Source organism: Poeciliopsis prolifica, unplaced genomic scaffold (genome assembly GCF_027474105.1).
Source record: "Poeciliopsis prolifica strain line A6 unplaced genomic scaffold, Auburn_PproV2 SCAFFOLD011, whole genome shotgun sequence".
Taxonomy (NCBI): Eukaryota; Metazoa; Chordata; class Actinopteri; order Cyprinodontiformes; family Poeciliidae; genus Poeciliopsis; species Poeciliopsis prolifica.
Window position 1 is genome coordinate 9,274,005 of NW_026562386.1, and position 8,216 is coordinate 9,282,220.

Sequence of the window (8,216 nt, forward strand, 5' to 3'; positions counted from 1 at the left end):
TTTCACCCCAGCACCTTCATCTCTTGGACACAGAACTCGTCTCTCCCCTGAAAAATATGGCCACTAGTTACTGTGTTCCTTATTGCGTATTATTATTTGAACTCATAAAAGTGACACCGTCTGGCATCTGGAAATTGTACCCAAGGAAGCACCAGGCATGTGGTGGTCTACTATTATCTTCCAGAACTCTTGGCTGATGTCATACATGTCTTGGCAGATGTGTGTTTGAGTGTCTTGCCTAAAAATACATCCACAGGTGTGCCTTGCAAAGCCATGATATCATCATTGGAGCTTCCCTAACTAGCTTAAAGGAATAGACGCTTTAGTTTATGTCATCTTCTGAGTTTGAAGAAAGTAATAAAAAAATAATGCCATTATTTTTGGCCTTTAGCACATAGAAATAATTTAGGTAATTCGTGCTGACCTAATAATGAAAAAGTTTAAGAAACTTTACTGTCATACTTTTTATTTTGTATGTGAATATTTGGCTTCAGCTATATGTGTTTGGATATTTTTCTTAACCTAATCACATCTTAATCATGGATTTAAGAGTATAAAGTCAAAGGGGGGTTGAAAAATAACCTTTCTGTTTGGCTCTGTGGTCTTGTCCGCTGTCGCACAGGGATCCTGACAGAATAAACTTCCTGCACTGCTGGAGCTCGTTGCTGATTATTCACTGGCAGGAAGCTCTTAGTAGAGGTTGGTTTTTAATGTTTTTTTTTATGTTACATCAGTACAGTGTGACATATGTAACGGCTGGAAGCTTAATGTCAGTGATGTTCCTGTAAATGTTAACCAAATAAAGCCCATTTTGACAGGTATGCCGGATGTTGTAAATACATTTAGGACTTCTTTAGTGTGGCGACATTTCAGCTTCGAAGGAAACTTTTGCCTTCAAGTTTAGCTACTTGTGGCTTTTATTGCAGTTAGTTTTATTAAATCAATAAATTATGAATCATCTGGCAAATAAGTTAAATGCTTCATATGTTAAAATGTATATTTATAGTAGCAGACTGGTGTTGAACAGAAAAAGTGATCAAACTCCTTTATTTAAATTTTATTTGGTAAAGAAGCCCAAAGGCAATGGAAGTGGATTTCACTTCACCCACATAAAAAATGAAAACTTAGTGAAAATTTTGTATTTACCCTCATTTATTCTAATGACTATTTAAAATCCAATGAAAAGGTCATCTGTGAGCAAATGTGTGTAAATCCAGCTGCTCTGTGAAGGCCTCACAGGTTCATCAGAGAACATTTGTGGTCAAACAGTCATGAACTTAGCAGATGACTTACTGAAAGTTTTAAAACAAATTGAATGCATTTAAAATGTAACTTTTTGGCCTACGTGCAAAACGGGATGTGTTATGGAATAACACCTCGCATCACCCTTCACATTTTATTCACACTTTGAAACAAGATGGTGGCAGCAACATTTTCCACCAGAGGCACGCCAGTTTAAAACTGCTATGGAAAGTCAGATAAAATTAATTGAGGAGCAATCCTGAAAAAAAATAAATACTTGAGGCTGACCTGTGGTCTATTTTTATCTTCCAAAAGCAAAAGATAATAATTTGGATAAAAGTATTTTCAGTCAAAGTCCAGACCTAAATGTATTTGAGAATCTGTCCCATTCCCAAATGATTTCTATTCAGCTTCAGCTGTTTTCAAAGAAAAACTGACAGTGTGTCTGTCAAGAATTATTGTTTTAACTGTACTTCCTCTTTTCAATTAGGCATTATTTTTGTCTTAATCTTTCATATGCAGTTCAGAATTAATACTTCTGCAGGGTAATAGCCATTATTTAGAAAACTATATGTGTGTGAATCCTTCTAGATCTCTTGTACATCTTTATTTCTCTCAATAGAGATCAGATTAATATGACAGAGCCTACTTTAGGTCTTTGGATGAAGATCATCCACTGAGCTGTAAACACAAAAATAATATGATCACAATCTGTTTTTCTAACTGGAGGATAACAAAGATTAGATGTTGTCTGTTTTGCCCACTTGGCGGGCTTCAGTCGACTATGCCCTGTATGTTCAGATTAAATCTTCATCCGGTGACCCAATTCCCCAGACGGTCTCTGACAAAATGATACCCAGGGATAAATCAGCATGTATTACACACACTCTTCACCGCCCCTCCTTTCCCTTCCCCTCAGGAACCCTTTCTAACACCTTACCCTGTTTAGTTTGGAGTCAAACTTGAAACCAGCTCAGCAAGCTGAGTTCAGAAGTGCCAGATAAGTATTTGTCAACAGAACAGCTGGTGCACAATGCCCTCTTGTAGCTTTATGCCACAGCATATGCCAGCCGCTCGTAGTGTGCGGTAATTTAGCCGGGGCTGGTTTCTACAGGAACAGATGGGCTCGAGTATTGTTATTCTCACTCCAGCTCAGGGTCCCTGGGGGGAATCACTAAATAAAATCAAAGCAGATGGACCTCTCTGGGCTAGGCTGTGTTTATGATAAACAGCCACCACAACCGGTGTCCATCCAGCAACTCAGCCCCGCCCTCCTCACAAGCCAGCGACGAACGGCGGCACTGCGGTCTGACCTCACCTGCTCTGAGCTTCACCCAAACAACAGCAAAACCCAAACACGCCGATTTGAAACGGGAGGAAATATATTATGATTGTCCATGAACTGAGGAAAGTTCCAGTAATTTCAATTTCAACAAATCTTTCTTGACCTTAAACTGTAAAATTCTCTCAAAACAGAAACTCTTATTTTGGTGCAGATCTAGAAATGTTCCCTGTTATTTCTCACTGACAGAGGACTGTTTTGTTCTCTTTTAACCTAATCTAAACATTTCATTGCTACAGCTCTCACTTCCATACCATCAGACACAGGCCTTGGTGGCAGTGTGGTCAAAGCAAACAGCATTTCTTAAGGCTCTTTGGAGTCCCAAGTTGTTATACAGTACATGGGAGTGCAGGGCACTTCACACTTAGCATTGAACTCTACATCTGCTTTCATTCCCATGGGAAAAGACAGCAATAAACAAAGGAATCCTATCAGCACAGGAGGAAGGTAAATGTTTAAGGCCACTCAGACAACAGGAAAGCAGTGATTTCCGGCACTAAAGATGAAAAAGAGTGCAGCATGAATGTTTTTAAGCGAATCAGTCCTAACCCAATATACCACTTCGATGTTGTTTCAACTCCATCACGGTAACTGGTTTTATTTAGTGTCTTCAAAGGTCAGTTTCTGATGAAGTCAAAGTGGTGTAATCAACCTAAACGTTTATTGCACAAAGTATCAACTCTACACTTACTCGGTAACTTCAAGCTGTCTAAAAATCTGAGCTTTAGATGTTTTTCTTTTGCTTCAGGCCTCAGAGGACAGTTATTTTTCACCATTATCCTGATCGGTTTCTTTTCCACAGACACATTCTTCCTCCAAAATCACGCCCAGCAATTAGGCAGATCTATCCATTTGATTCATCAGCAGAAGGACCCCGCTGCCTCTGGCCTCTGTTGTCAGGACACAAAATGAGCATTTTTGTCACCACTTCTCACCTGTCTTCTGGTTCTATTGGTTTTACATATAAAAAAGTGCTAATGTGTCTGATTTTGGTTTGAGAAATGTTACAATAAATCCTGCATATTTATGAAAAGTAAAAGTAGGATCTTCCAGGTTTTCATGCAAGTTGTAAAAATATAATGATTCAGATGTTGTGGGTATCTTTAGTGCAAGGTTAAAAACAATCACTGATAAACTTCTTTGTTGGGAAGTTAAAGTTATCCAAATCAGTAAGATGCAACTTAAGCATATTCTTGTTTTTTTATATAAGAAACACCCTGAAAATAAACTTAATATCTTTAAGTTTGTGTTCTGAAATACAATATATTTACTTACAGATTTTGTTTTTGTTAAGGTAAATGTTTCAGATCATCAAACAAATTTCAAAATTAGACTAAATTCAAGAACTGTTTTTTTAAATTAGGGTTTTCTCATCCATCCATTTTCTTACACCCTTGTGTAAGAGTTTTATTAAAGGATCAGATTTTTGGCCTTTACACTTTTTAGATTTATACTTGTCAGTGACTTTGTTTTTCATCAGTTATTGAATTTCTTTAGAATGAATGATGATTTGTTGCTTTCTAAAATCTTTTATTCTACTTTAGATTATTATGCAGGTTCAATCAATCAAATTTTATTTGTGTAGCACATTTTAGGTACAAGACATTCAAAGTGCTTTACACCATAACAAACACAAAAACACAAAGTCATGCAACATAGAATCAAGAATCAAAACATCACATTAAGTCAAATGCCATTATTAAATTTGTAATTGATTTCGTCTCAAATACAACTCTAAACAGGTGGGTTTTTAGTCACCTGTTTAAAGGAAGTCAGTGTTTTCAGATCTTTTTAAGTGATCTTAAATTTTAGCATTTTGTCAGTTTCAAGCTTCCAAAAATGTGGTTAATCACATTTCATACCTGACTTAACAAGAGAAAACTTTTTTTTTCATATTATGCCAGGTTGATTTGGATAACTTTTATTTTCTTAATAAAGAAAATAGACATTTGTTGCCTGACTTTTTAAATCCTCTTGTAGCCCTTTTCTAAATCATAATGTTTAATAAAAAAAAAAAAAAAAAAAACTCAAAAGGTGAAAAGTTTTTAAGGTTTAATGTTTGTCCATGTTAAATGCATTTGGATAGCAAATATGCAGAAAATGAGGTAAACAGTCTTCCCAATAAAGGTGTTGTAGTAATTAATGCAAAACAAGATCACATACTAAACACATGTTGTGTAGAAGAAACTAATCATTATTTGGTTTGTGTTTTATTTTAAGATGTTTTTCTTCTGTTTACTTACTTTTATAGTTAACCTGTGTTCATGTGTTTGTCCAACCACCAAACACCACCAGTGAGGAAAATTTAAACTTTTTATGGAGGGTCGCTGCATAACTGAACTTGAACTTTTTGCAAACACACAGAAACTATTGTACCTAACAATTGACCCTTTGAATGTATTTTGTGGATTTTACTTGATTACTCTACGAAACCTGAACTCATCTAAGTGAAAAATAAGTCATTCTTCCGCATTTTCAGAAAGGACCTGTACACTTGGATGAAGAATTAATTGCCCCTAAAGCAACAGCTACCAGATGTTGTTGCTCCTGAGAGCCAGGTGTGGATAAATTGCATATGCAGAATGTGTGTAAAATATTTAAAGTCGTATCTCTCACTTAAGGTGGGAAGTGTTTTTATTGCCCATCACTGCTTTGAGTACGATGAGCGGAGAGGCCGGCGGCCCCCCCTGAAGCCCGCAATGGTGGTGCTCAGCACCTGTGGTGTTAAGAATATGGATGGTGAGGCTGAAAGTGAGACTTGGCATGAAGCTCTGTTGCAGTGGGGTTGGTGTCGGGGTGGAGGTCCCTCCACCTGCTCACCTTCTAATTCCTGCCTGGCTGCCACCTTTAACACTGCATTATTTACAGGTGCCTCTGGATGAGGACAGAAGCCACTGTCTTCTTTAAACATGAATTGCCGTGCGTATGCATGTGTGCGTGCACATGTGTGTGTACAGGACCTATTAGAAAGTTAACATCTTCCTGTCTTACCAGCAGGTCTCAAACAAATAATTTACAAAGTTTATATTACAACCAGCAGGAGCTTAACTGAGTTATTTAAGCACAATGTAGATCATAATTATGAAGCGCAAGAAAAATTATTCTACATTTTTCTGCAGCGAGTCTATTGGAAATGTTTCTAGAAGCTGGAGATTTTGCCTCTTCTTCTTAGGAAAGTAGCTGAATTTTTGTCACATTGGAGCAAAAGCATCTTTGGAGATCAGTTGTCACGTTTAGCTACAAATTTTCAATCGGATACAAATGTGGACATTAACTGGAGCAATTAAAATAACTTGGTCTAAAACAGATTGTAATTTTTGGGTAAAAGTTTTCGTTATCCAGTGAAAATGTTAACCACCACCTGATGCTCAGGCTGGTGTGTCTTACAGGTTTTCTTATAGGACTGGACGATTTGTCTTCCCATTAACCCGGACTAACTTCCTCCTCCCTGGTGAAGAAAAGCATCCCTACATCATGGTACAGCCACCATCATATTCCACTGTGAGTATGGTGTGTTTAAGATGACATGCAGTGTAACCAGAACACCCTTTCCCACATGCATACTGTGTTCCACATTTCTTCTTGTTCTGTAGCTTGGGAATTGTTTAAGGACTTTATAGGATCCTAGTTACCAGAGGGAAAAGAGTAAGACTTGCTATTTGTTTTAGTTTACGCTGGTGTTAGCACAAGCTGATAGCAGTCATTCATTTTATGTGTTCAAACATCAAAATAATATATGTACTAATAGATATTGTATAACACTTAGTACTCCTCTATTTTAATGAGATACAAACCATGAGAAGCACCAATAAATAGCTAATAGTGGCAGTTTTCACCACATTCTGAATGCATGGCAGCCATACTGGATACTCTGGGTTCCTTAGCGATCCCCAACTTTCACTGTCGGAATTTCAACTTCTTGTTTTATTTTCCAGCTTGGAACTTGGATAATCAGACTAAGTATAAAGAGAACACATAATTAAACTAAGAGACAGTATGTTCCCTCATTACACAGTCGTGTTTTCATTGTCTGCATATATTTGTTATTAAAAGAGAATGCTCCCCTGGTTAGACTCGTAAGAGTAGAACAGGACTTTATGTTCATTAGTAGAGTAGCTGTAATATGTAAAATGCAGCTGATGTTTCTATGCAGCTTAAAGATATTGATTTTAAGATAATAAAGTTGAAATGAGGTGAATAATTCCTTTCAAAAGGTTATGCACACCCTTTATATCTCATGTGAAGACAATAAACAATCCACATCTTTTGGCCAGAGAAGAGTGAATTAAACAGGAAATTTCTTTCCTTCTTCTTGTTTTTATTTTTTTAATATTTTTTTTTTAATTATACATTATCCACTTGGCCATCCATGCTAAATTGAATGAAGTGAACTATGTCCTGCGCTTGTTATCAATTACCTTTTCTCTCTTTTTACTCTCTTCTTACTCTTAGAAAATTAAGGAACAGTGGCAGATCAGGCAAATTTAATCAAAGACACTTTTGATTATCAAATGCGATCACATGTGGATTAAAGTACAATTGAAAAATTGTATTGTTCTGAGGGTGTGTCATTACTCGCAGCAATGGAAGATTCCTGTTTTGTCACTTTAAGACCAACATTAATTCCAATGATTAAAAGAATTACAATTTTTAAAATTTAGCTTAACTTTCAGGCTGTTAAATTACTCCTCAAAAAATAGAAATGGTGAACACAAGCTACCTATTTCCATACAACTGTATGTTATATGATTTAATTTCTTTTTACCATGAGTCCCAGTTGGCACAGTCTCTGTCTTGCCCAGGAAAACGACCGTTTGCTGGATGGATGAGGTGCTCCTTGTACAGATAAATGCATAAACACTCCTTGTACCCAAACAAAGGCATCAAGCAGGCATTTCATTAGACCATTGTGCGATATGGCAGGCCGCTGCTGTGAATGTATTTATTAGTTTGCGATACATGCCTTTTCCTGTTGTTCCCGGGGCAGCGGATAATGCTGGTTTTGTTCACGGCCCAGTGTGAGCGGCGCCTCAGCTGCCAGCTGTCAGGGGCGATACCGTCTCATTTGGATTCCCAGCCTGCTCGCTGAATGGCTAATTAGATTTGCCATTTTCAATCCACTGATTGTTATACATAATAGGACAAAGGGGGTGACAGCATGTAGCATTCAGATTCAACTGTAACAATTAATAACTGCGGTAATTAACATGTGTGTTGGACACCATTGATTGTGACATTACCTGCAGTAAGGATGGCCCCGGTCCCTGCCGTTTCATTACAGAGCACAGATATAGATTGTTATTAATAAACTGCTCTCTGCAGCTCAGAGAAGGTTATTAATTACACAAATTAGCAAGAGCAGGGGTAATCAAGTTAAAGCTGTTTCATTCCCAATAATTGATCTAATTTTTACTGACCACTCCTGTTCCATGGTGTCACACAGAGCCATGTGAAGAGAAATCACCTCATTAACAAAAGTTTAATCCTAATCATAGTTCTTTGGTCTGCCAGGCTTTAAGGTCATATCTGAATGTCAGAACCATTTGAAATTGATTGCTGCTAAATTGAATCAATGTCATGTTTGGAGAAAACAATAACCCCTAATGGATGAGGCAGGCTTGCACAAAACAAA